The following is a 26,795-nucleotide window of genomic DNA, read 5'->3' on the forward strand; positions in this document are numbered from 1 at the left end:
TTTTTGACATAGGGTGCAGGCAGATTACGGGCCTCACATAGCTGCTGCCAGGCCCCTAATCTGCCATGGGCCCCTATATACCGCCTCCTCATGCTGCTGCCAAGTCTAGAGTCTCTCATGGGTCCCTGTACGGCCTCCCATTGCTGCTGTCTCCATCGCCACACTCTGCTGCCATGTGCCACTTTCAGGTCTCTTCACACTGCTGGTGTGTTAAATTTTTTGACATAGGGTGCAGGCAGATTACGGGCCTCACATAGCTGCTGCCAGGCCCCTAATCTGCCATGGGCCCCTATATACCGCCTCCTCATGCTGCTGCCAAGTCTAGAGTCTCTCATGGGTCCCTGTACGGCCTCCCATTGCTGCTGTCTCCATCGCCACACTCTGCTGCCATGTGCCACTTTCAGGTCTCTTCACACTGCTGGTGTGTTTAATTTTTTGACATAGGGTGCAGGCAGATTACGGGCCTCACATAGCTGCTGCCAGGCCCCTAATCTGCCATGGGCCCCTATATACCGCCTCCTCATGCTGCTGCCAAGTCCAGAGTCTGTCATGGTCCCTGTACGGCCTCCCATTGCTGCTGTCTCCATCGCCACACTCTGCTGCCATGTGCCACTTTCAGGTCTCTTCACACTGCTGGTGTGTTAAATTTTTTGACATAGGGTGCAGGCAGATTACGGGCCTCACATAGCTGCTGCCAGGCCCCTAATCTGCCATGGGCCCCTATATACCGCCTCCTCATGCTGCTGCCAAGTCCAGAGTCTGTCATGGTCCCTGTACGGCCTCCCATTGCTGCTGTCTCCATCGCCACACTCTGCTGCCATGTGCCACTTTCAGGTCTCTTCACACTGCTGGTGTGTTTAATTTTTTGACATAGGGTGCAGGCAGATTACGGGCCTCACATAGCTGCTGCCAGGCCCCTAATCTGCCATGGGCCCCTATATACCGCCTCCTCATGCTGCTGCCAAGTCTAGAGTCTCTCATGGGTCCCTGTACGGCCTCCCATTGCTGCTGTCTCCATCGCCACACTCTGCTGCCATGTGCCACTTTCAGGTCTCTTCACACTGCTGGTGTGTTTAATTTTTTGACATAGGGTGCAGGCAGATTACGGGCCTCACATAGCTGCTGCCAGGCCCCTAATCTGCCATGGGCCCCTATATACCGCCTCCTCATGCTGCTGCCAGGTCCAGAGTCTCTCATGGGTCCCTGTACGGCCTCCCATTGCTGCTTTCTCCATCGCCACACTCTGCCATGTGCCACTTTCAGGTCTCCTCACACACTGCTGGTGTGTTGAATTTTTTGACATAGGGTGCTGGCAGATTACGGGCCTCACATAGCTGCTGCCAGGCCCCTAATCTGCCATGGGCCCCTATATACCGCCTCCTCATGCTGCTGCCAAGTCCAGAGTCTGTCATGGTCCCTGTACGGCCTCCCATTGCTGCTGTCTCCATCGCCACACTCTGCTGCCATGTGCCACTTTCAGGTCTCTTCACACTGCTGGTGTGTTAAATTTTTTGACATAGGGTGCAGGCAGATTACGGGCCTCACATAGCTGCTGCCAGGCCCCTAATCTGCCATGGGCCCCTATATACCGCCTCCTCATGCTGCTGCCAAGTCCAGAGTCTCTCATGGTCCCTGTACGGCCTCCCATTGCTGCTGTCTCCATCGCCACACTCTGCTGCCATGTGCCACTTTCAGGTCTCTTCACACTGCTGGTGTGTTTAATTTTTTGACATAGGGTGCAGGCAGATTACGGGCCTCACATAGCTGCTGCCAGGCCCCTAATCTGCCATGGGCCCCTATATACCGCCTCCTCATGCTGCTGCCAAGTCTAGAGTCTCTCATGGGTCCCTGTACGGCCTCCCATTGCTGCTGTCTCCATCGCCACACTCTGCTGCCATGTGCCACTTTCAGGTCTCTTCACACTGCTGGTGTGTTTAATTTTTTGACATAGGGTGCAGGCAGATTACGGGCCTCACATAGCTGCTGCCAGGCCCCTAATCTGCCATGGGCCCCTATATACCGCCTCCTCATGCTGCTGCCAAGTCCAGAGTCTGTCATGGTCCCTGTACGGCCTCCCATTGCTGCTGTCTCCATCGCCACACTCTGCTGCCATGTGCCACTTTCAGGTCTCTTCACACTGCTGGTGTGTTAAATTTTTTGACATAGGGTGCAGGCAGATTACGGGCCTCACATAGCTGCTGCCAGGCCCCTAATCTGCCATGGGCCCCTATATACCGCCTCCTCATGCTGCTGCCAAGTCCAGAGTCTGTCATGGTCCCTGTACGGCCTCCCATTGCTGCTGTCTCCATCGCCACACTCTGCTGCCATGTGCCACTTTCAGGTCTCTTCACACTGCTGGTGTGTTAAATTTTTTGACATAGGGTGCAGGCAGATTACGGGCCTCACATAGCTGCTGCCAGGCCCCTAATCTGCCATGGGCCCCTATATACCGCCTCCTCATGCTGCTGCCAAGTCTAGAGTCTCTCATGGGTCCCTGTACGGCCTCCCATTGCTGCTGTCTCCATCGCCACACTCTGCTGCCATGTGCCACTTTCAGGTCTCTTCACACTGCTGGTGTGTTAAATTTTTTGACATAGGGTGCAGGCAGATTACGGGCCTCACATAGCTGCTGCCAGGCCCCTAATCTGCCATGGGCCCCTATATACCGCCTCCTCATGCTGCTGCCAAGTCTAGAGTCTCTCATGGGTCCCTGTACGGCCTCCCATTGCTGCTGTCTCCATCGCCACACTCTGCTGCCATGTGCCACTTTCAGGTCTCTTCACACTGCTGGTGTGTTTAATTTTTTGACATAGGGTGCAGGCAGATTACGGGCCTCACATAGCTGCTGCCAGGCCCCTAATCTGCCATGGGCCCCTATATACCGCCTCCTCATGCTGCTGCCAAGTCCAGAGTCTGTCATGGTCCCTGTACGGCCTCCCATTGCTGCTGTCTCCATCGCCACACTCTGCTGCCATGTGCCACTTTCAGGTCTCTTCACACTGCTGGTGTGTTAAATTTTTTGACATAGGGTGCAGGCAGATTACGGGCCTCACATAGCTGCTGCCAGGCCCCTAATCTGCCATGGGCCCCTATATACCGCCTCCTCATGCTGCTGCCAAGTCTAGAGTCTCTCATGGGTCCCTGTACGGCCTCCCATTGCTGCTGTCTCCATCGCCACACTCTGCTGCCATGTGCCACTTTCAGGTCTCTTCACACTGCTGGTGTGTTTAATTTTTTGACATAGGGTGCAGGCAGATTACGGGCCTCACATAGCTGCTGCCAGGCCCCTAATCTGCCATGGGCCCCTATATACCGCCTCCTCATGCTGCTGCCAAGTCTAGAGTCTCTCATGGGTCCCTGTACGGCCTCCCATTGCTGCTGTCTCCATCGCCACACTCTGCTGCCATGTGCCACTTTCAGGTCTCTTCACACTGCTGGTGTGTTAAATTTTTTGACATAGGGTGCAGGCAGATTACGGGCCTCACATAGCTGCTGCCAGGCCCCTAATCTGCCATGGGCCCCTATATACCGCCTCCTCATGCTGCTGCCAAGTCTAGAGTCTCTCATGGGTCCCTGTACGGCCTCCCATTGCTGCTGTCTCCATCGCCACACTCTGCTGCCATGTGCCACTTTCAGGTCTCTTCACACTGCTGGTGTGTTTAATTTTTTGACATAGGGTGCAGGCAGATTACGGGCCTCACATAGCTGCTGCCAGGCCCCTAATCTGCCATGGGCCCCTATATACCGCCTCCTCATGCTGCTGCCAAGTCCAGAGTCTGTCATGGTCCCTGTACGGCCTCCCATTGCTGCTGTCTCCATCGCCACACTCTGCTGCCATGTGCCACTTTCAGGTCTCTTCACACTGCTGGTGTGTTAAATTTTTTGACATAGGGTGCAGGCAGATTACGGGCCTCACATAGCTGCTGCCAGGCCCCTAATCTGCCATGGGCCCCTATATACCGCCTCCTCATGCTGCTGCCAAGTCCAGAGTCTGTCATGGTCCCTGTACGGCCTCCCATTGCTGCTGTCTCCATCGCCACACTCTGCCATGTGCCACTTTCAGGTCTCCTCACACTGCTGGTGTGTTGAATTTTTTGACATAGGGTGCTGGCAGATTACGGGCCTCCTATAGCTGCTGCCAGGCCCCTAATCTGCCATGGGCCCCTATATACCGCCTCCTCATGCTGCTGCCAAGTTCAGAGTCTGTCATGGGTCCCTGTACGGCCTCCCATTGCTGCTGTCTCCATCGCCACACTCTGCCATGTGCCACTTTCAGGTCTCCTCACACTGCTGGTGTGTTGAATTTTTTGACATAGGGTGCTGGCAGATTACGGGCCTCCTATAGCTGCTGCCAGGCCCCTAATCTGCCATAAGCCCCTATATACCGCCTCCTCATGCTGCTGCCAAGTCCAGAGTCTGTCATGGGTCCCTGTACGGCCTCCCATTGCTGCTGTCTCCATCGCCACACTCTGCCATGTGCCACTTTCAGGTCTCCTCACACACTGCTGGTGTGTTGAATTTTTTGACATAGGGTGCTGGCAGATTACGGGCCTCCTATAGCTGCTGCCAGGCCCCTAATCTGCCGTAGGCCCCTATATACCGCCTCCTCATGCTGCTGCCAGGTCCAGAGTCTCTCATGGGTCCCTGTACGGCCTCCCATTGCTGCTGTCTCCATCGCCACACTCTGCCATGTGCCACTTTCAGGTCTCCTCACACTGCTGGTGTGTTCCATTTTTTGTCATAGGGTGCTGGCAGATTATGGGCCTCCCATAACTGCTGCCAGGCCCCTAATCTGCCATGGGCCCCTATACCGACTCCTCATGCTGTGACGTTGCAACAAGGTGGAATTCAACCCTACATATGTTAGACCGCCTTTACGAACAGCAAAAGGCCATCACAGATTTCCTGATGTTAAAAGCAGATAAAGGTACTCCCTGTGTAACTTAGATGTCAGCCATTGGCAGCTCATGCGTGACACCTGCGCTTGCTCAGGCCCTTTGAGGAGGCCACGCTATTCGTGAGTCGGCAGGACTATGGGATGAACGACGTCATTCCTCTGTTGCACGTCCTGGAACAAATGCTGTTAACAATGGCTGGTCAGGGTGCGGTAGACGTGGCGCACAGATCTCAACGCCACATGGCCCCTGTGGGGGCAGGACTGGAAGAAGAGGAGGAGGTAGAGGAGGACATTGGTGCTCAGGAATTATTGAGTGAAATGGGTGGTTTTTCCACTCAGCGGACAGGAGTGGAGGAGCAGGAGCATCTGGTAGAGGAGGAGGAAGAGGAGACAGAGGACCTAGACGCACCGTGGCAGTATGCTGTGGAGATGGAGGCAGGGAGTCCCTCGCATTCCTTGGCACAAATGGCCCATAGCATGCTCGGTTGCTTGCGTAGCGACAGCCGAATAATAACCATCAGACAGAGGGATGACTTTTGGCTGTCCACCTTGTTGGACCCTCGCTACCGTTCAAAAATGGTGGCCTTTTTCACACCTGCTGAGAGGGAGGCCAAAATAACGTACTATAAAAAACACCTATGTAGTCAGCTGGTCTCTGCCTGTCTGCGCCAACGTCCATCCTCAGACACTGTGGGCCCTGTGCGCTCGTGTTCCGCTGCCATGGCAGCAGGGGAGGGGTGGGGTGGTAGGAGCAGTGGCAGCTCCACCAGCAGCGGCTGCCTCAGTCTGCAGTCGATGATGAGTAGCTTTCTTCACCAGCGCAGTGAGGAAACTACTAACCAGCCGCAGCAGCAGCAGCAGCATCAGGTGGACCTGGAGCAGGACCTCAAACAACAGGCTTAGGCCTACTTGGACAGCACCCTGCCAACCGAGGTAGACAATCCCCTTGACTACTGGGCAACGAAACTTGACCTTTGGCCCCAACTAGCTGAATTTGCCCTTGAAAGGCTGTCATGCCCGGCCAGTAGCGTGGCATCGGAGCGCGTGTTTAGTGCGGCAGGAGGTATTGCAACTCCGCGGAGGACACGACTGTCCACCCAAAGTGTGGAGAGACTCACGTTTGTGAAAATGAATCAGGCGTGGATTAGTCTGGATTTCAAACCACCAGTTCCTGACACAACTGACTAAATCCGCCATGAATCATGCCCCAAACATGTGCCACTTTCAGGTCTCCTCACACTGCTGGTGTGTTCCATTTTTTGTCATAGGGTGCTGGCAGATTACGGGCCTCCCATAGCTGCTGCCAGGCCCCTAATCTGCCATGGGCCCCTATACCGCCTCCTCATGCTGCTGCCAAGTCCAGAGTCTCTCATGGGTCCCTGTACGGCCTCCCATTGCTGCTGCCTCCATCGCCACACTCTGCCATGTGCCACTTTCAGGTCTCCTCACACTGCTGGTGTGTTCCATTTTTTGTCATAGGGTGCTGGCAGATTACGGGCCTCCCATAGCTGCTGCCAGGCCCCTAATCTGCCATGGGCCCCTATACCGCCTCCTCATGCTGCTGCCAGGTCCAGAGTCTCTCATGGGTCCCTGTACGGCCTCCCATTGCTGCTGTCTCCATCGCCACACTCTGCCATGTGCCACTTTCAGGTCTCCTCACACTGCTGGTGGGTTCCATTTTTTGTCATAGGGTGCTGGCAGATTACGGGCCTCCCATAGCTGCTGCCAGGCCCGTAATCTGCCATGGGCCCCCGTACCGACTCCTCATGCTGCTGCCAGGCCCGTAATCTGTCATGGGCCACTGTTGTCGCTTGTTGGCATATTCCGCTCGTTCAGATGCTCCTTCTCCTGCTACTCCTCTTCACGGATTCCGTCAGCAGTCTTTCTTGGAATCCGTTTCCAAGAGACAACAGTTTGCGAGCACGCACCCGACGGTGCAGAAGCTGAACGTCCTCCTGTCCAAGTTGCTGCTGCCAGGCTCGTAATCTGTCATGCGCCCCTGTACCGCCTCCTCATGCTGCTGCCAGGTCCAGAGTGTGTCATGGGCCCCCGTACCGACTCCTCATGCTGCTGCCAGGCCCGTAATCTGTCATGGGCCCCTGTACCGCCTCCCCATGCTGCTGCCAGGTCCAGAGTGTGTCATGGGTCCCTGTACGGCCTCCCATTGCTGCTGCCAGGCCCGTAATCTGCCATGGGCCCCTGTACCGACTCCTCATGCTGCTGCCAGGCCCGTAATCTGTCATGGGCCCCTGTACCGCCTCCTCATGCTGCTGCCAGGTCCAGAGTGTGTCATGGGCCCCCGTACCGACTCCTCATGCTGCTGCCAGGCCCGTAATCTGTCATGGGCCCCTGTACCGCCTCCCCATGCTGCTGCCAGGTCCAGAGTGTGTCATGGGTCCCTGTACGGCCTCCCATTGCTGCTGCCAGGCCCGTAATCTGCCATGGGCCCCTGTACCGACTCCTCATGCTGCTGCCAGGCCCGTAATCTGTCATGGGCCCCTGTACCGCCTCCTCATGCTGCTGCCAGGTCCAGAGTGTGTCATGGGTCCCTGTACGGCCTCCCATTGCTGCTGTCTCTATCGCCACACTCTGCCATGTGCCACTTTCAGGTCTCCTCACACTGCTGGTGGTTTCCATTTTTGTCATAGGGTGCTGTATGGCCTCCCATTGCTGCTGCCTCCACCGCCACACTGTGGCTCCACACTCTGGTTTTGGCCCCGTGACTGCCCAAATGAGTGAAGTGTGCGGTGATTCTAAGATCGACGGCACTCATCTGCATGTCATACTGACTGACAGTATTATTTCTCTTCCCCAGCAGACTCCAAGGGCATTTAAATTAAAGGTACAGTGTTCTGCACTAATATTAAGTCTCTCTGAAGCCTAGAAACACCCTTTTTTAAGTTAAATTCACAGCGAATTTATTCGACTCGAATCGAATATTGTCCACGAATTCGCCGAATCAGTCGAATCGAATTTTTCATTTCTTCGCTCATCTCTAATGATATTCAAGGAAATGTTTTCATTTTTATTTTATTTTACGCAGTCAATTACTGCCCCTAAATTTTTTTTTACACTGATTCATGTCGCTCAGGGCAGTACCCAAGCCCCCATACCCCTTTTATGGCCAAATACTTGCATGTATGCCTTCAATATGGGCACTTTTGAATTAACAAGTTTGAGTCCCATAGACTTGCGTTGAGTTCGAAGTTCACGGTCAAACGTTCATTAGGTTCAAACGCAGGGGCGGACTGACAACTCATGGGGCCCCCGGGCAATAGGGGATCATGGGCCCCTGTGTCCTTGCCCAAACTCAAAAAAGCCTATGAAAAAGGTACCAGGGGCATCTCATGGGGCCCCCTACTGACCCCCGGCCCGCGGGCAGTGCCCGAGTTTCCAAATGGTCAGTCCGCCCCTGTTCAAACGTTTAACTGAACTGAACAAACAGATGTTCAGCCCATCACTAATTGCCACTTATATATTCCAGTGAATTGCAATTTGTGCAGCTAGGGAAGGTGGAGTGTTACCCCATCTGTACTTACTTTGGAGAGACCCAACAGTAATTTTTAGGACAACTGTGTTTGCTTGGTTGTGTGTATCTTTTGTTAGGGTCTGGCCATCCATCTCTTGCCATAGCTTTTAGTAATACTAGGGAAATGCCCATTTCCATCATGCCTGGGAGGAGAAACAAAGGTTCCCATGTACGGATGAGGGGATGATCACGTTCTGTTTCCACCAAGCAAATCAGGGAGCACCTTCAAGAGGCAGGGCATATCTGCTTTTCTCTTCTGGCAGTGGACAGGCTTCTCAGAGCATACAGAGAAGATGGTGGAGTAGCTAGCCAAGCCTTCATCATCCTCACACTCTTTCTCCCAGGCGCAGAACTATGTAATGTCATCTACAACTCAAAAGTGCTTCCTCTATATCCACAACTAACCTGCCATTGCCCCAAAAACTGACATAGAAGAGTTGGTGCTAATACTTGAGCAGAGTATCGGTCACTTATTGCAGGAAGATTTGCAACAATTAATTGCATCTGATGAGGAGGAGAACAATAGCAGCATAGAGGGAGGGGATGACAGGCAGCTATATGCCACTGATAGCAGCTGCTGCTTCTTAAAAAAGTTGATTCCAGCAATTAGGGGGAATGATGATGAAGTCTCTGACTGAGCCAGAGATAGTAGAGGAGGAAAGTGAGAAAGAGGCAGGACCAGGGGCGGACTGACAACCCATGGGGCCCCCGGGCAATAGGGGATCATGGGGCCCATGTGTCCTTGGCCAAACTCAAAAAAGCCTATGAAAAAGGTACCAAGGGCATCTCATGGGGCCCCCTACTGACCCCGGGCCCTCGGCAGTGCCCGAGTTTCCAAATGGTCAGTCCGCCCCTGGGCAGGACATCAAAGACTCAGAAGGTCATTCAGTGGCAGCTCACAGAGGAGCAAAGGGAGAAGGAGAAGTCTCCCTATTCCACTGGAAGGCACTGTTCTGTGCAGGCCACTATTATTCCCTGGTCTTCTCCCCATAGCTCGGATGACAGTGTGCTGCAGACAGCACTGCACTAATTTTCAGTCTAGCAGCAAGTAAATGTCATTTTGGGTTTCATATAGGTTCTCACCACAGGGCTTGGTAGGAGCAGCACATGAATGCTACCAGTCGGCAGCAAAAAACCCACACTCATTTTCCTCCTCTTTCCTATTCCTCCCTTTCCACTTTTCCCTGCAATATACAAGATTCCCTTTTTGTAGCCTCAGGCAATAGAGATGAAAGTCTTCCAAGAAATGAGAGAGGCTTTCTTTACAGCACATTCAGAGAAGAGAGTCAGCATGGGGCCATGCAGGCAAATGTAGGCTGCAACCATTCTGTGATTCTGCAAATCCCACCCTTCCATCTCCATCTGTATCATTGAGCAGATAGTTTTTTTTCTGCCCCAGGCGCTGAAAGGTAAGAAAAAATATGCACTCAGCTACCCACATGCCAGCTTGGCAAAATTGCTGTTTTTACAGCAGCTCCCATTCTAGCTGATGGAGTCTTCCCCCATCTATTACTTTATGGCCTTTTTACCCAGAAGGCCATCTCTGCCCTACACCATTATGTGAAAGTGAATATTTCCATGCTACTAGACCACAAGGTTAATGATTGGTTCCTCAGACACTTAGCCCATCAAACACTGACAGATACTCTATATCTCTTTCACTGCCCACTAAGCATGCAGGATTGGGTACGGTGCTTGAACTGAAGGATCGGTCACCTCCACCCCTTCCTCCTCAGTTTCCTCTTCTGGTGAATAATCCTCTGAATCACAGTTCCCTCCAAATGACCAAGAGGATTAGCAATGCCTTAGGCTGTTTTATTTTGCAGTAGGTATACCTAGGGGGCAGGAGCCACACTGAGGCACAGATTCTGTCAGCTCTGCAGGGGCAAAATCAAAGACAGCTAACTCCACGGCATCTTGTGCCAGAAAAGGTTGTGTGTCACAATGACTCCAAACTGCTGTTTGTCCTTCAGCAGGGAAAGTTTGCTTTACCAGGCACACTTTCTCAACCTGGTGGTGCAGCAGTTTCTAGTCAGGTACCCTGGCTTGCTGGATCTTCCCAGGTAGGCCAGAACAGTGTGAAGCTATTTCAGCGTATCATAACCAGCCATTGTTCATCAGTGTTCATTTCAGTAGTAACTCTACCTGTCAAACAGGTGGAACTCAACCATGACCATGATGCAATGATTGTACATGCATCAGTGGGCCATACAAGAGTACTTGCGTGAGCATGACATGAGCACAGGCTCAAGGATTTTTTTTCACCACATCAGCGTCACCACTAGCTCTGCTCAATTGTGCTGTGATTGGAAAGGAATGCATCTGACCTGTAATATATGAAAATGAAAGTGTATTCCAAGTCATTAGTGCTTTCACATTTTAACAGTAAGGAATTAAATTTTGGCCAAAATATATGAAGCCTGACACCACGACAAGGTAGATTATTTTGAACAGGACCCTACACTAACACTAACCGCACTACCTTTTTAGTCTATCCTCCTCTAGCAGATCTAAGAAACTGAAAAAAACTGCAAAACAAAAAAAAAGCCCCTAAATGTAATTTTCTCCCATATATTCATCGAGGAGAGATGGCCCAATTCAGCAAAGAGACATCCCAATCCAGCAAAGAGACAGCCTCATATATTCAGCAAAGAGACATCCCAATCCAGCAAAGAGACAGCCTCATATATTCAGCAAAGAGACATCCCAATCCAGCAAAGAGATAGTCCTATATTTTCAGTAAATAGCCAATTCAGCAGAGACATCCTCCTATATTCAGCACAGAGAAATCCCAATCCAGAAGGGGTGAGGAGAAAACAGAGTGAAGATTACACTGAGTATTGAAAGTATATATCGATGTATGCTGGGTAAGGTGTATGCCCAAAGGGGAAGGGAAGTGCATGTGGATTCATTTGCACATTGGATGTGGATGGTGCATGGTTGCACTTTAAATTAAGAGGGCAAGTCATATTGATGGAGAGTTTTTTATGCACATTTGCACCTTGTGAGGGTAAGAGTAACTAGTGTGGATAGTGGTGGATACGACTCACAAAGTGTTCTATATTTACTCACGGGTGTATCACCATATTATGTATGAATTACTACACTATATTAGTTTTTTGGTTTTGGAGATTGGGAGCAGTCGAGTAGATGATCGAGAGAAGAGATAGAGAAGATTATATGATATATAACGCATTCTTATTGGGAAGATTCTGGTGAGAATTTATGAAGATCTGTGAAGGATAGTTGTGCGCTGTTTAGCATGATTGTCTGTTACTTCCACCACTATTAATGTTACTTATGAAATCCGTTATCTTTGCTAAAACTCCCAATTAAGCATGCTTTTATTTTGATTACAAATCAATTATATTGGGCAACTTCTGCTGTATGTAATCGTAAACATAATTGTTATTAATTACAATTTAGGCAATGCCACAATATAGTGTTGCTGATGCTGTCCCAGAAAATTGTAATATTCTTTGAAACCATGTATGGCCGCAAGTCATCTCCCAAACCTGTCATTTGAAGAATTTGTGAATTGTCAACGGTGCCTTTGAAAATATCCTTGCTCCTCTTAACTGCAATTTTTAAATTTTTTTTTTGCATTGGTACATGTCCCCAATGCACTGTTTTAACTCCCCTTTCCCCTTATTTGATAACTCCAAGAATAATAGCCTGGCAGGTTGCCAGAAAAGATTTTTAAGATTTGATTCCCTTTTGATTTCAATAGGCTTCTGGTTGACATCAAACTTTCGAGCAGTTTGGCTCATCTGGCAAGGACTAAAAAGTAGTTTTGGTTGTACTTCCAACAGCGGAGCTCCACCCAAAAAGGGAAGTTCCACCTTAACCTCCCTGGCGGTCTGATTATTCCAGATTTTTGGTGCTGAAAGCGGTACCATTTTTTTGCATGGAAATATGTTTTTTTTTTTATTGTAGGGCTGTAATTTTTAGGAATAACTCACTGAAATCTGTCCGAACAAGAGTCTAGTAAACATCCCGGGTAGGATAAAATTTGAAACACGTAATCATAAATTATAATTTAATAAATAATCATAAAAATAATATAATAATAATAAATTTAATTTAATAATATAATCAAACCAAAAACACTTAAATTTGAAATATAGCGCCAAGTTCGCACATCACTGAGCAAAGTCGCAAAATCGTTTTCACTGTTTGATGACGAATTTCCCCACAAATCATTATCACTCAATTCTGCAAGTGGTTCTGATTTACTATCGCTGTTCTCTAGCCGGTCTAAAACCGCTTTTGACCTAAAGTGACGCTTTTTGGACGCCATGGACATTTCTCAGTTTCCAGGCAATAAGAACAGTAAAAATGCAGGCAGGGCGCCGGACAAAGCACTCGGGACAAAATGTATGTGAAATGGTTTGATACAGGAATGTTATACTATGTGATTTTAGTGATTTTAGTGAATGTCACTTTTTGTCATTTTTTAATTTTTCCGCCGTTCCGTCCCCCGTACGTCCCGACGCTCACAGGGGACGGAACCCAGATGACAGATGCCGGCATCGGCCGGATTACATTGTCGGGGACACTGCAGGAGGGACATCGTGGGAGCGCAGGACAAGGTGAGTGATACAGGGATCGTGGAGCAGCGCCGCATGGTAAGCCCGAGTGTAGCTCGGGGTTACCGCTTGTGGTACTGAAACCTTACCCCGAGCTACACTCGGGAATACCGCCAGGGAGGTTAAGGTATCATCCCCCACTCCCAGTTAAGGATTTGCACCTTTGGGGAGTGGGGGGAGGCAGCAACCCAATTTTGACAGGTATCCACTCCCACTTCCGCTGCAATCACCTAGGCTATCGGAAGCAAAAGTTTTCCTCTTTATCATCCCTCCTCATAGTCTTCTGGGCCACGGGACAGGTTCCACAAAACTATGGGACCATTCACAAGGCGCAGCGCTACTGGCGCATTTGCAGTGGGCACCCAGTTGTGAAGCCGCAAGCTGTCACATCTGGGTGCCCACACTTAAGATGCCGGTGCTAGGGACAGGGGACTGCCAGTGAAATTGGTTGCGGTGATGACACCACGGGATTGAGGGACGGGTGAGTGTCCATTTTTTAAACAGTCAGCAGTTTTTGTAGATGCTGACTTTTATTTGTTTTACATTTTGACTGGAGCTCCGCTTTAAACAGTGAATGCTAGTTACCCAGCTGATAAAGCTGACAAAAGTGTACATATTTAATATTCGTTGGCACCAAGGAAATATGACTGAATCAACTGTGATTCCACTTTTTTTCACCTTTACTCGGTTAATAAACTACTACAAATGCTAAAACAAATCTGACTGAATTACTGTCAAAACTGTGTAAATATAATTCAGTAAAAACAAAGAGATAATAGATTAAGTCACTGATATTTGATGTGATTTACTAAACTAAGAATGACATTTAATGTAGTACACTAGCATGGATTAATAGAGTCAACACTATGATCCTTTTTGATAACCAGATTGTTTTGTAAGATGTGTCATGAATGCATATGTCTTAAATATATCTATCACTGTACAGCTATGGAATATTTTAATTTTTGGTTACTGTATTTTCCGGCGTATAAGACGACTTTTTACCCCTTGAAAATCCTCTCAAAAGTCGGGGGTCGTCTTAAACGCCAGTATACGGCATACTGACACTTTTTAGGGGGGCGGCGCGGTGCTGCACGCCGCCGCCCCTCCCTTCCAACGGAAATGACACTAAGTACAGGGGTGGGCAGGGGCTGCTGTTTCTTACCTGGATTTGGTCCCACGTCGATCCAGTCCAGGAAGCGCAGGCTCAGGAAAGGAACACAGGCAGCCAATCACTGGTGAGGGGGCGGGGCCGAGCGGCCCCATGAAAATCGAGTGAAGGAGCGGCCGGTAAGTGTGCAGTGTAGAGGGCTGCTGCAACCACATATGCTGGATGCAGCAGCACCATACTAGAACATCGGTCAGCAAGTGTAATTGGTGTCAGTGGGAGGAATAGTGCCCCATCATTGGTGTCACTGATACTAATGATGGGGCATTATTCCTCCCACTGACACCAACGATGGGGCACTATTCCTCCCCCCCACTGACACCAATGATGGGACACTATTCCTCCCACTGACACCAATGATGGGACACTATTCCTCCCACTGACACCAATCTTGGGGCACTATTCCTCCCACTGACACCAATGATGGGGCACTATTCCTCCCACTGACACCAATGATGGGGCACTATTCCTCTCACTGACACCGATGATGGGGTGCTATTCCTCCCACTGACACCAATGATGGGGCACAATTCGTCGCTCTGACACCAATGATGGGGCATTATTCCTCCCACTAATACCAATGATGGGGCACTATTCCTCCCACTAATACCAATGATGGGGCACTATTCCTCCCACTAATACCAATGATGGGGCACTATTCCTCCCACTGACACCAATGATGGGACACTATTCCTCCCACTAATACCAATGATGGGGCACTATTCCTCCTACTGACACCGATGATGGGGCACTATTCCTCCCACTGGTGTGCATTGGAAGAGGGGTAGTCTTATACGGCGAGTATAGCCCAAACACTACATTTTAGCAGGAAAAGTAGGGGGTCGTCTTATACGCCCAGTCGTCTTATACGCCGGAAAATACGGTATATGTAATTTTTTGTGGGGGGGAGAGAAGGAAGTATTTAATAAAATTTCCTCCTTTTAGGAGACAACTGAAAAGGAGGACATACTTTTGTTTTTTTTGCTTGTTTGCTGCACATAATTAGAGAAGACCATGACATATGTGTGTATTGGGCCATTGGCGAAAATAGAACTTTACTACAGATGGAACTCTTGAGAGCTCCAAGCATTGCAAATAATACATACAATATGCTAGATTTGGGCCTTAATGTATTAAATTAATTACATTTTGGGGGTTAGAAAGCTGATAGAAAATCTTTACATGTAAATAAGTTAACATTATGAGAGGAAAATAAACATTCACTTTTCATTTATTTCGATTCCACTCTTGATTTTTCTACAGTATATGATAAACAATTCAATTCTTTGTTCAGTGGCATTTTACATCTAGCACACATACATTACTATGGAAAATGCTTTTATTACCATCTGCCATACACACAATATGGCTCAGCACATTACAGAACGTTCATTGCATTATATATACATTCCTGTTTGAAGCACTTATCACTATATAATCAGTGTAAGCTTTTGTGCAGGTTGTAATCTTATTTTCTTACTCCCCAAATGCCATTTATGTAGCATACAGAAGGAAAGCAATTTTAAAACATATTATTTTCTAACAGTTTTAGGTTATACTTTGTTTTTAATGTATATTCTTATGTAATATGTGTTTTCTAAGGGGAACGTTGGGCCTATCTAATAAAATGCTACACTATTTGGGAGTTTGCTGTACTCCACAGCAATCATACAAACCTGGCTGGTTTTTTTTAATAGTTATTTACATTTTTTACCAAGATAGTATAAAACTTTTCTTTGTCTACCTTGGAAAGGAATATTTGCAGACTACTTGAGATTCTGAAAATCCCTAAAACCCACTCCAAAAATTTTTTTTTGTTTTACATTTACAAATACAGTTGACACTTACTATGTACTCTGATCACAGATATGTAAACAGAGTCTGTCTAAGTTTCTAGTTGTGTGCCTTACAGAGTACTAAAGTAGCATTTTTAACCTCCCTGGCGGTATGATTATTTCAGATTTTTGGTGCTGAAAGCAGTACCATTATTTTGCATGGAAATATGCAGTTTTTTTATTGTAGGCTGTAATTTTTAGGAATAACTCACTGAAATCTGTCCGAACAAGAGTCTAGTAAACATCCCGGATATGATAAAATTTGAAACACGAAATCATAAATTATAATTTAATAAATAATCATAAAAAATAATAATATAATAATAATACATTTAATTCAATAATATAATCAAACCAAAAACACTGAAATTTGAAATATAGCGCCAAGTTCGCACATCGCTGAGCATATCGCAAAATCGTTTTCAGTGTCTGATGATGAATTTCCCCCACAAATCATTATCACTCAATTCTGCAAGTGGTTCTGATTTACTATCGCTGTTCTCTAGCTGATCTAAACCCGCTTTTGACCTAAAGGGACGCTTTTTGGACGCCATGGACGTTTCTCAGTTTCGAAACAGAAAGAACAGACAAAATGCAGGCAGGGCACAGGACAAAGCACTCGGGACAAAATGTATGTGAAATGGTTTGATACAGGAATGTTTTACTATGTAAAATTTGTTTGGAAAAAAAATGACATTTTTTTAAATTTTCAAATTTCCCGCCACCAGCAGCGCCCGTACGTCCCGACGTCACAGGGACCGGAACACAGAAGCCGGATGCCGGCATCAGCCGGAGGAGATGGCCGGGGACGCTGCAGGGGACACATCGCGGGAGTGAAGGACAAGGTAAGTGCTGCAGGGACTCCCTATGCAGCGCCGCATGGTAAGCCCGAGTCTAGCTCGGGGTTACCGCTTTTGGTACTGACATTTTACCCCGAGCTACACTCAGGAATACCGCTAGGGAGGTTAACCTCCCTGGCGGTATTTCCGAGTGTAGCTCGGGGTAAAGTTTCAGTACCACAAGCGGTAACCTTAAGCTACACTCGGGCTTACCATGCGGCGCTGCTCCGGGATCTGTTCTTCTCTTACCTTGTCCTGCGCTCCCGCGATGTCCCTCCTGCAGTGTCCCCGGCCATGTCCTCTGGCGGATGCCGGCATCTGTCTTCTGGGTTCCGTCCCCTGCGAGCGTCAGGACGTACGGGGGACGGAACGGCGGGAAATTTGAAAATGACAAAAAGTGACATTCACTAAATACACTAAAATCACATAGTAAAACATTCCTGTATCAAACCATTTCACATACATTTTGTCCCGAGTGCTTTGTCCGGCGCCCTGCCTGCATTTTTACTGTTCTTTCTGCCTGGAAACTGAGAAAGGTCCATGGCGTCCAAAAAGTGTCCCTTTAGGTCAAAATCGGTTTTAAACCGGCGAGAGAACAGCGATAGTAAATCAGAACCACTTGCAGAATTGAGTGATAATGATTCGTGGGGGAAATTCATCATCAGACACTGAAAACAATTTTGCGACTTTGCTCAGCGATGTGCGAACTTGGCGCTATATTTCAAATTTCAGTGTTTTTGGTTTGATTATATTATTGAATTAAATGTATTATTATATTTTTTATGATTATTTTTTAAATTATAATTTATGATTTTGTGTTTCAAATTTTATCATCCCCGGGATGTTTACTAGACTCTTGTTCGGACAGATTTCAGTGAGTTATTCCTGAGAATTACAGGCCTACAATAAAAAAATACATATTTCCATGCAAAAAAATGTACCACTTTGAGCACAGAAATATGGACATAATCAGACCACTAGGGAGGTTAAAGCAAGTTAAATTGTCTTTAAAGAAATGTAACGTACCTAATTTCTAATGATAAAAACAGAAATGAAGCTGGTTTTCCCCGACCCATGCTAGACAATGCTAAACACGGGGTGGGAGGTGTTAGATAATGAACTTATGTGAAATCTCCATTAACCACTGTAAATAATATTGTGATTATGAATATATTTCAGTTAGAGCTGTATCAATGTGGGTGTGTAACATGTCTTCTCAGAAGTCCCTGTACTACAGATAGTTGAGGATGGTTTATGTTGCCAGAGGGCATAATCTATTAATTACAATTTCTTTACTGTGTAACAGAAGCCTTGAAAGTCTTTTGCTGAGAATAATCTTTCAGATGGTTTGGTGCCAGAGTATGTTTATATAACAATGGGACCCAAACCTGTTGGCTTCACAAATATCCACTTCAAAGGATCCCTCATTTAGATATGCAATGAAGGTGGCCAACCTTTCATGAATACTTAATTTCCAAGGAAAAAGTCCATGAACTGGCATACTTAACCTCCCTGGCGGTATGATTATTTCAGATTTTTGGTGCTGAAAGTGGTACCATTATTTTGCATGGAAATATGTAGTTTTTTTTATTGTAGGCTGTAATTTTTAGGAATAACTCACTGAAATCTGTCCGAACAAGAGTGTATTAAACATCCCGGGGATGATAAAATTTGAAACACAAAATTATAAATTATAATTTAATAAATAATCATAAAAAATAATATAATAATAAATTTAATTCAATAATATAATCAAACCAAAAACACTAAAATTTGAAATAGTGCACCAAGTTCGCACATCGCTGAGCAAAGTCGCAAAATCGTTTTCAGTGTCTGATGACAAATTTCCCCCACGAATCATTATCACTCAATTCTGCAAGTGGTTCTGATTTACTATCGCTGTTCTCTAGCTGATCTAAACCCGCTTTTGACCTAAAGGGACACTTTTTGGACGCCATGGACGTTTCTTAGTTTCCAGGCAGAAAGAACAGTCAAAATGCAGGCAGGGCGCCGGACAAAGCACTCGGGACAAAATGTATGTGAAATGGGTTGAAACAGCAATGTTTTACTATGTAAAATTTGTTTGGAAACAAATTCCATTTTTTAAAATTTTCAAATTTCTCGCCGCCGGCGCCCGTATGTCCCGACGTCACAGGGACCAGAACACAGAAACCGGATGCCGGCATCGGCCGGAGGAGATGGCCGGGGACGCTGCAGGGGACACATTGTGGGAGCGAAGGACAAGGTAAGCTCTGCAGGAACTCCCTGAGCAACGCCGCATGGTAAGCCCGAGTGTAGCTCGGGGTTACCGCTTTTGGTACTGACATTATACCCCGAGCTACACTCGGGAATACCGCCAGGGAGGTTAAGTTCCATAAAGGGTGTGCCAAGATTTGCCTTACAGAGGGTTGGGGCATGCTAAATACAGGAGTTTTGAAGTTAGCAAATTCTGAAAGGGAATAGGTTTGCCAACCAATCAGAGCTACACAATGAAAACTAATGGAGGAGAGGCCTATAACAATAGACACTAGATGGAGAGAGAGGTCTGTTTGGAATACCAGTTAGAAGGAGCCCTTATGTACAATTCCATGGTAATTATGGGATATATCTCTTGCACTTATATCTAAATGTTTGTCATGTCTTTTCTGTCTCACTGTTTGTATTTTGTAATATGTTAGAGCTTTCTTAATAATGTTTCTTTTATGTAACTAGGTAGATTGTTTGTGTTAATTTAGACCTACATACTATTCACCAATAAATTTTGGTTGTGTTAAACCTTTCACTTCTGGGTAAGAACTCATAATATTTCTCTGATATGATTTGGTAAATTAAATTTCATAATCTATAGATTTGGTCAACAGAGGGACTGAGCAGGGATTTTTCATATAATTTCCCTAAGATCTTCCAATACAGTGTCAACCTGCCAGCCTGTGGTAGAAGCTAGACATGACTAATCAATGATTGAGCTATCAAATGTACAAGCAGCTACTACAGCAGCAAAGGTGACAAGGCTGCTGTCATTTCACTGCAGAAGGAGGAGTGTTATTTAGGGAAATACATAGCAAATGTTTCTACAGGTATTTACAAAATATTCCAGGTGGAAATTAGAAAAGTACAGAGCTTGGTCTTACCACTAGGAGCAGATACATCATATACTGTATACAATTTTATAGTTTGACCATACTTCTCCTTGAATACTGAGTGCATTCAGATAATAAACAATGCAACAGTGGAAAATATCAAAGCTGAAGAGTGGTTTAGGGCAGGTTCTGTGATCTCTTGAAATCCACCATAATATGTGATAAAACTAAGAAAGAAAAAGAAAAAAGATTCTGTTGACAATTAATCAAGTTTATCGAATAGCATGCAAGCTACGGTTTGTCTTAAAGGATACGTTCACCTTTTATAACATGTTACACCCATATTCAGGGTGTAACATGTTACAACTTCCCCCTCACCCCCGTTGTAACAGCTCTCGGGGAACTTTTCTCCAGACTAGCTGTCAGTTTTTAAAATATGTGGCTGTGTGGGGCTCCCCCACCCGGATATGTCATTCATTCAGTGTCCTGACAGCCTTTGCAGATGTCGGCTTCTAGCTCTCAATGAACTTTTACAGCACTGTTCAGAGCTGTGATCAGTGGCGGACTGACAACTCATGGGGCCCCCGGGCAATAGTGATCAAGGGGCCCCTGTGTCCTTGCCCAAACTCAAAAAAGCCTATGAAAAAGGTACCAGGGGCATCTCATGGGGCCCCCTACTGACCCCGGGCCCTCGGGCACTGCCCGAGTTTCCAAATGGTCAGTCCGCCCCTGGCTGTGATAGTCCATTGATTCTTCCTGCCAGTGTAAAACTGTCTGCTCGTACAAGGTACAAGCATACAGAGACCACTGACAGTCTTCAGGAGACTTGCATGGCTCCAATGTCAAAGGCTCCAATGTCAAAGCATGGAGAGCTGCATTAGCAGCAGTAATACAGTATATATTTCTCTGCTAGTAGTGGAAATTGTGACATCCAGGGGCGGGCTGACAACTCATGGGGCCCCCGGGCAATAGGGGATCATGGGGCCCTGTGTCCTTGCCCAAACTCAAAAAAGCCTATTAAAAAGGTATCAGGGGCATCTCATGGGGCCCCCTACTGACCCCGGGCCCTCGGGCAGTGCCTGAGTTTCCAAATGTTCAGTCCGCCCCTGGTGACATCATCCACCCATCCTTCCAAACCAGCCAAATCAAAGGAAGCATTGTAGTAAATGATGAAAATACAAGGCTTCCTGTGAATGGCTGAGAAGTCCTCTGCCCTACTTGCATTTGTTTCAGCGGCAGACAGGAAGTCTCTACTGCTGCCGCAACACAACGCTGCATACTGTAGGTAGCTGATGCCCTGTAGAGTTTATACAGTGCTGATAGCAGCCACAGCAATTAGTAAAGGAAATAGTTTGTTTGGCCCAGCTTGACCCAAACAAACTATATAAGGTGAAAAGAAAGATGGAGCTAAGCTCTAATTTCACTGTCCACTGGACCAAAACTTTTTTTCCTTTTTTCTGACAGAATATGGCCCATGAAAGTCATTTTTTTAATTTTAAATTTGCACTTTTCCTCTTTGAGAGTCAAGTCATTTTTTAGGCACACTAGAGCTCCAAAGAAGGCACCCATTATGCTCATGTTCAGTTCAATATTTTTTGAATAAAATATTGATAAACCTCCAGATAGGAGTACATGCTATTATTGTGTGATTAAAAAGCCTTTGATAGCTGAGCAATGTAGTATTGGCTCTACAACCTGACAATAACTTAATCTGGTGATAGCCTCGATTTAATTTTACTGAAAATTGTTGGTCCATTTATCTCAAATCGAATATCCCCAATTGTGTGAATTGGATGTCTTGCTCTAATCACTGCTTTATTAGCACATCTCATATCCACACCCACGTAAGATTCCTTTGGATAAACAACTAAGGGAACTATACATGAAGTTCAATGATATCACATTCCTGTAATTCAGCAAGCAAGAGTTTCAGAGGAAGTGTTTAATGCAGACACCTGTACCAGAGATAAATGTAAAGTGTAACATTTTTTGCTCTGAGATTTCCTCTCAGTTACTGCTGTGTCTCTAAAACAGGAAGTCAAGAGAAATCTTCCCAAGGGGCTCAAAAATCAATTTATATTGTGTTGGTGCCTGAATACAGTAAGCTGTATAAATTTAGAACTGGTTCAGCAGGAAATTGCACTCCATGTATTGGCAGGCTGGTTGTACAGAAGTCAATTGGTAGACTTATACAGGCCATAGATGGGAAGAAAACCGGCCGATTTTTCTTTAAAAAAATGAAAAATCGGTCGTTCAAGCGGCCGACGTTACCAGGAACAGTAAAAAAAACCAGCCGATTTTCATCCCGTCTACAGCCGGCAAAAAGTGTCCCTGCCGAGAGCTCCGCTATTTCTTTGACAGTTCTTTGACATTTATAGCGGTTGCAACATTGTATCTATTTGTATCCATTTCGGATACAGATGTTTTTATTCGGAAACAAATAGATACATTGTTGCAACCACTATAATTGTCAAAGAACTGTCAAAGAAATAGCGGAGCTCTCTGCAGGGACACTTTTTGCCGGCCTGGAATTCTCCTCCTCCTCCCTCCTCCCTCCTCCTCCCTCTATGGCCTGCATTAATTCTGAACAACCAGTCTTTTGGAAAATTTCCCCAAATTTAAAGCGGTACTGAACAGTGTATTTTATTGGTGAGGAAGTCTGCCTGCCATCAGAACACAATAGCTCAGCAGCAGGGTCATCTTAATAGCATCATGGGCCCCTGGGCAAATTAATTTAATGGGGCCCCTAACAGGGAGATGGCAACCTGCAGCGAGCTTAGCGCACCAAGACAAAAAGTTGATGTGTCGGGGAGGGAAGTTAATGTTCACTGCAATGACCACAAATGCAGAGGGACGATAGGTTAACATTTTACTACCATGACAGCTATTACAGGTAGGGGGGATAACTTTCACCGCCACTGACCACCAATGCAGGGGGGGGTCATTGGCAATGAAAATTAACCCCCCATTCCCCACATGTATTGGTGGACATGGTAGTGAAAGTTAACCCCCATCCCCTAGTCCTCTATCAATGGGAATGCAAAAGAATTATATTTCGTCAGGCACAGCCCTCTCTCCCTTTGTGATCACTTACAGTACATGATCAAAGGCTCCCTTGCCTCTCTCTCCTGGCCAGGACTTTGCTTGTACTGGGGTGGAGAAAACTCCACTCACAGTGCTGTCCTCCTTTCTGTTCTAGGTGCTGGATCACAGAATTCCAGCAACTGGCACCCCACTGCCACTCTGCGTGTTGGGCACCATACAGTATTGCAGTTGTCCCAAGCAGGGGCACACTGAGAACTCATGGGGCCCTCGGGCAATAGGGGATCATGGGGCCCCTGTGTCTTTGCCCAAACTCAAAGCCTATGAAAAAGGTACCAGGGGCATCTCATGAGGCCCCCTACTGACCCGGGCCCTTGGGCAGTGCCAGAGTTTCCAAATGGTCAGTCCGCCCCTGGCTACGTCATGTACAGGCTGTCTTCGCTCTCTAATCTCACATAGACAGACTCAGTTTTCCTAAGGATGTAACTCAGGCACCCCATAAGAAGGTCATGATTTCTCGTGTATACTCCCAGCTGTTGTCACAGTACAGGATCAAGCTAGTCTCTGGGGTAGGGTGCAGTGGTCTCGGGATATTGGAGAGTTTGCTGGAGATGTCTAGAATGCTGCCCTGGAATCTGTTCCGGTGATTTCTCTTTCTCCCTCTCATAAATTGTCTCAATTGTTTATTCTCCAGCAAGCGTATAGAACTCCTGTGCAACTGTACCAGTGGGGCAGGAGTGATTCACCTGATTGTCCGAGGTGTAGGGTCCAACATGGCGATTTTATTCACATGCTCTTTTATTCACGTTACATAGATATTGGAATGAGGTTCTCCAGTTTATTTCTCTAGTATCGCAATATTCTGTTCCCCAGGATCCCTTGCAATGTCTGCTGGGGGCACTGGACCAGGGGCGGACTGACAACTCATGGGGCCCCTGGGCAATAGGGGATCATGGGGCCCCTGTGTCTTTGCCCAAACTCAAAAAAGCCTATGAAAAAGGTACCAGGGGCATCTCATGGGACCCCCTACTGACCCCGGGCCCTCAGGCAGCGCCCGAGTTTCCGAATGGTCAGTCTGCCCCTGCCTATCTCTATACAAGAACAGGCAAACGCTGCTTCAGATGTTTTCAACACAGGTAGTATCAGTTCACTTTAAGGCTCCCTCCTGAGTACAATACTGTCCCTGGGGGGATTGGAGGAGCTGGCAGCTGGCGGTTTTCTCATGCACCTTGCCAATACTCTATTTGTTTCTATTGGATCCTGTTTTCTTTCACTTTTGTGAGTACATTGACATTTGTATTTAATAAACCTTAATAGTATTACACTGTTTTTTCTTCATGTTCACATTCTCCAACAGCTGGCAGTGTTGTTAAAGGAGAACTGATACCACCTATGTTGAAAGCATCTGAAGCAGTGAAGCAGCCTATTCTTGTGTAAAGATAGACACACTCGCCTGGTAAATCACCTTAAGGAGTGATGGAGGGCATTTTTTGAGTGAAGATGTATCACTTCTGATGGAATCACATGGTGGGTTTTGAGACTATTCAGTTTTTGGCTTTTTTAAGAGGTATTTGTCAGTGCATTTACCATTGTATAAGTGTTTTTTTTTTCACTTATTCACAGATTATTGTATTGGAATTGTATTGGATTTTTGTATACACTTTGTGATGCAAAAGGATGTCATGCTGTATGCCAGATGAACCAGGCAGAGTGATATTCAAGCATGACGCTGCCTACTTAGTTCCATAGTTACATCATTTGGTAGATTCCCAGGAGGTGATCGGCAATAGCACAAGACCTTTGCACTTTATAAGTACACAGACCACTGAAAACCAATGAAATCATAGGCTCAAACCACTGAAGTAGCCTCCCTGGCGGTATTCCCGAGTGTAGCTCGGGGTAAAGTTTCAGTACCAAAAGCGCTAACCCCGAGCTACACTCAGGAACACCCTGCAGCGTTGCTCCGGGATCTCTTCTGCACTTACCTTGTCCTGCGCTCCCGCAATGTCCCTCCTGCAGTGTCCTCTGTAATGTCCTCCGGTGGATGCCGGCATCTGTCATCTGGGTTCTGTCCCTTGCGAGCGTCGGGACGTACATTCCTGCATCAAACCATTTCACATACATTTTGTCCCGAGTGCTGTGTCCTGTGCCCTGCCTGCATTTTTACTGTTCTTTATGCCTGGAAACTGAGAAAAGTCCATGGCGTCCAAAAAGCGTCCCTTCAGGTCAAAATCGGTTTTAGATCGGCTAGAGAACAGCGATAGTAAATCAGAACCACTTGCAGAATTGAGTGATAATGATTCGTGGGGGAAAATTCCTCATCAGACACTGAAAACGATTTTGCGACTTTGCTCAGTGATGTGCGAACTTGGCGCTATATTTCAAATTTCAGTGTTTTTGGTTTGATTATATTATTGAATTAAATTTATTTTTATTATATTATTTTTTATGATAATTTATTAAATTATAATTTATGCTTTCGTGTTTCAAGTTTTATCCTACCCGGGATGTTTAGTAGACTCTTGTTCGGACAGATTTCAGTGAGTTATTCCTAAGAATGACAGGCCTACAATAAAAAAACTACATATCTCCATGCAAAAAAATGTACAATTTGAGCACAGAAATATGGACATAATCATACTGCTAGGGAGGTTAAGGGGCATAGACATACATCATCACCAGGGGCGGACTGACAACTCATGGGGCCCCTGGGCAATAGGGGATCAAAGATGGCTGCGCCGCTCCTTCCGATATTGCGTCTGACGTCACGACGCTGACGCGTTTCGTCACTTCTGACTTCTTCTCAATATTTGTACAATATGGTAAATTATGTTCTATAATATCAACTGTGTATGGAGTACTGGGGCGGACTGACAACTCATGGGGCCCCCGGGCAATAGGGGACTATGGGGCCCCTGTGTCCTTGCCCAAACTCAAAAAAGCCTATGAAAAAGGTTCCAGGGGCATCTCATGGGGCCCCCTACTGACCCCGAGCCCTCGGGCGGTACCCGAATTTACAAATGGTCAGTCCGCCCCTGATCATCACGATCCTTTGCATTTTAATGGGCATATTTTTCTTTTAATATATCCATTGCCACAGCTGTGTTAATGACATTGGCCCCAACATAAAATTCACCACAACAACAATTTAAAAAAAAAAAAACTTTAATTGGCTTACATTACTGTAACATTATCATTATGAAGAAAGTAAGGAAGAGGGTAGAGAAGTGCCTTTCCTCCCCCAATAGCCTGCCTTTAATACATAATTAAACTTAATTTTAGTGAATTTAAAATGAATGGCAAGACTTGGTTTTAGACAAGTCACCAGCAGAGCAAATTTTGCATGATTTGTTCAGGTACTATTTGTACCTAATTTACAAAGATTGCGGCTTGCTGTGCCCTTCATTAAAAATCATCTATGAACTTGCTAGCTTTGCTGGGACAAACCCTCATTAATTATATACACTGTTGAACAACTCGAACGGCATAAAGCAAAGCATCTGTACTTAATCACCAAAACCATATAGGACAATTGTTCATAATAAAATATGCCCTTCTTCTATTACTAATTATATATCATTCTATTATTGAAAAATAGATATAATTAGACAGTATGAAATGATCTCCTATAATTATTCTAAATTTGTACCTGCTAAACTGCTGATTTAATCAGCTCCGAATAAAAGCACTCTAAGAAATGAGAAGTAACCAGAGTGGACAGCCTGATAACATTTTACAGTTTTTATTGGGAATGATAATTATTTATGAGCCATGCCAAGTTTAGAGCTAACCTGCCTAGACCTTGTAAAATATGTA

The sequence above is a fragment of the Staurois parvus genome, unplaced genomic scaffold, assembly GCF_062004578.1.
Source record: "Staurois parvus isolate SC_StPar_1 unplaced genomic scaffold, SC_StPar_1.0 ptg000814l, whole genome shotgun sequence".
Lineage (NCBI taxonomy): Eukaryota > Metazoa > Chordata > Amphibia > Anura > Ranidae > Staurois > Staurois parvus.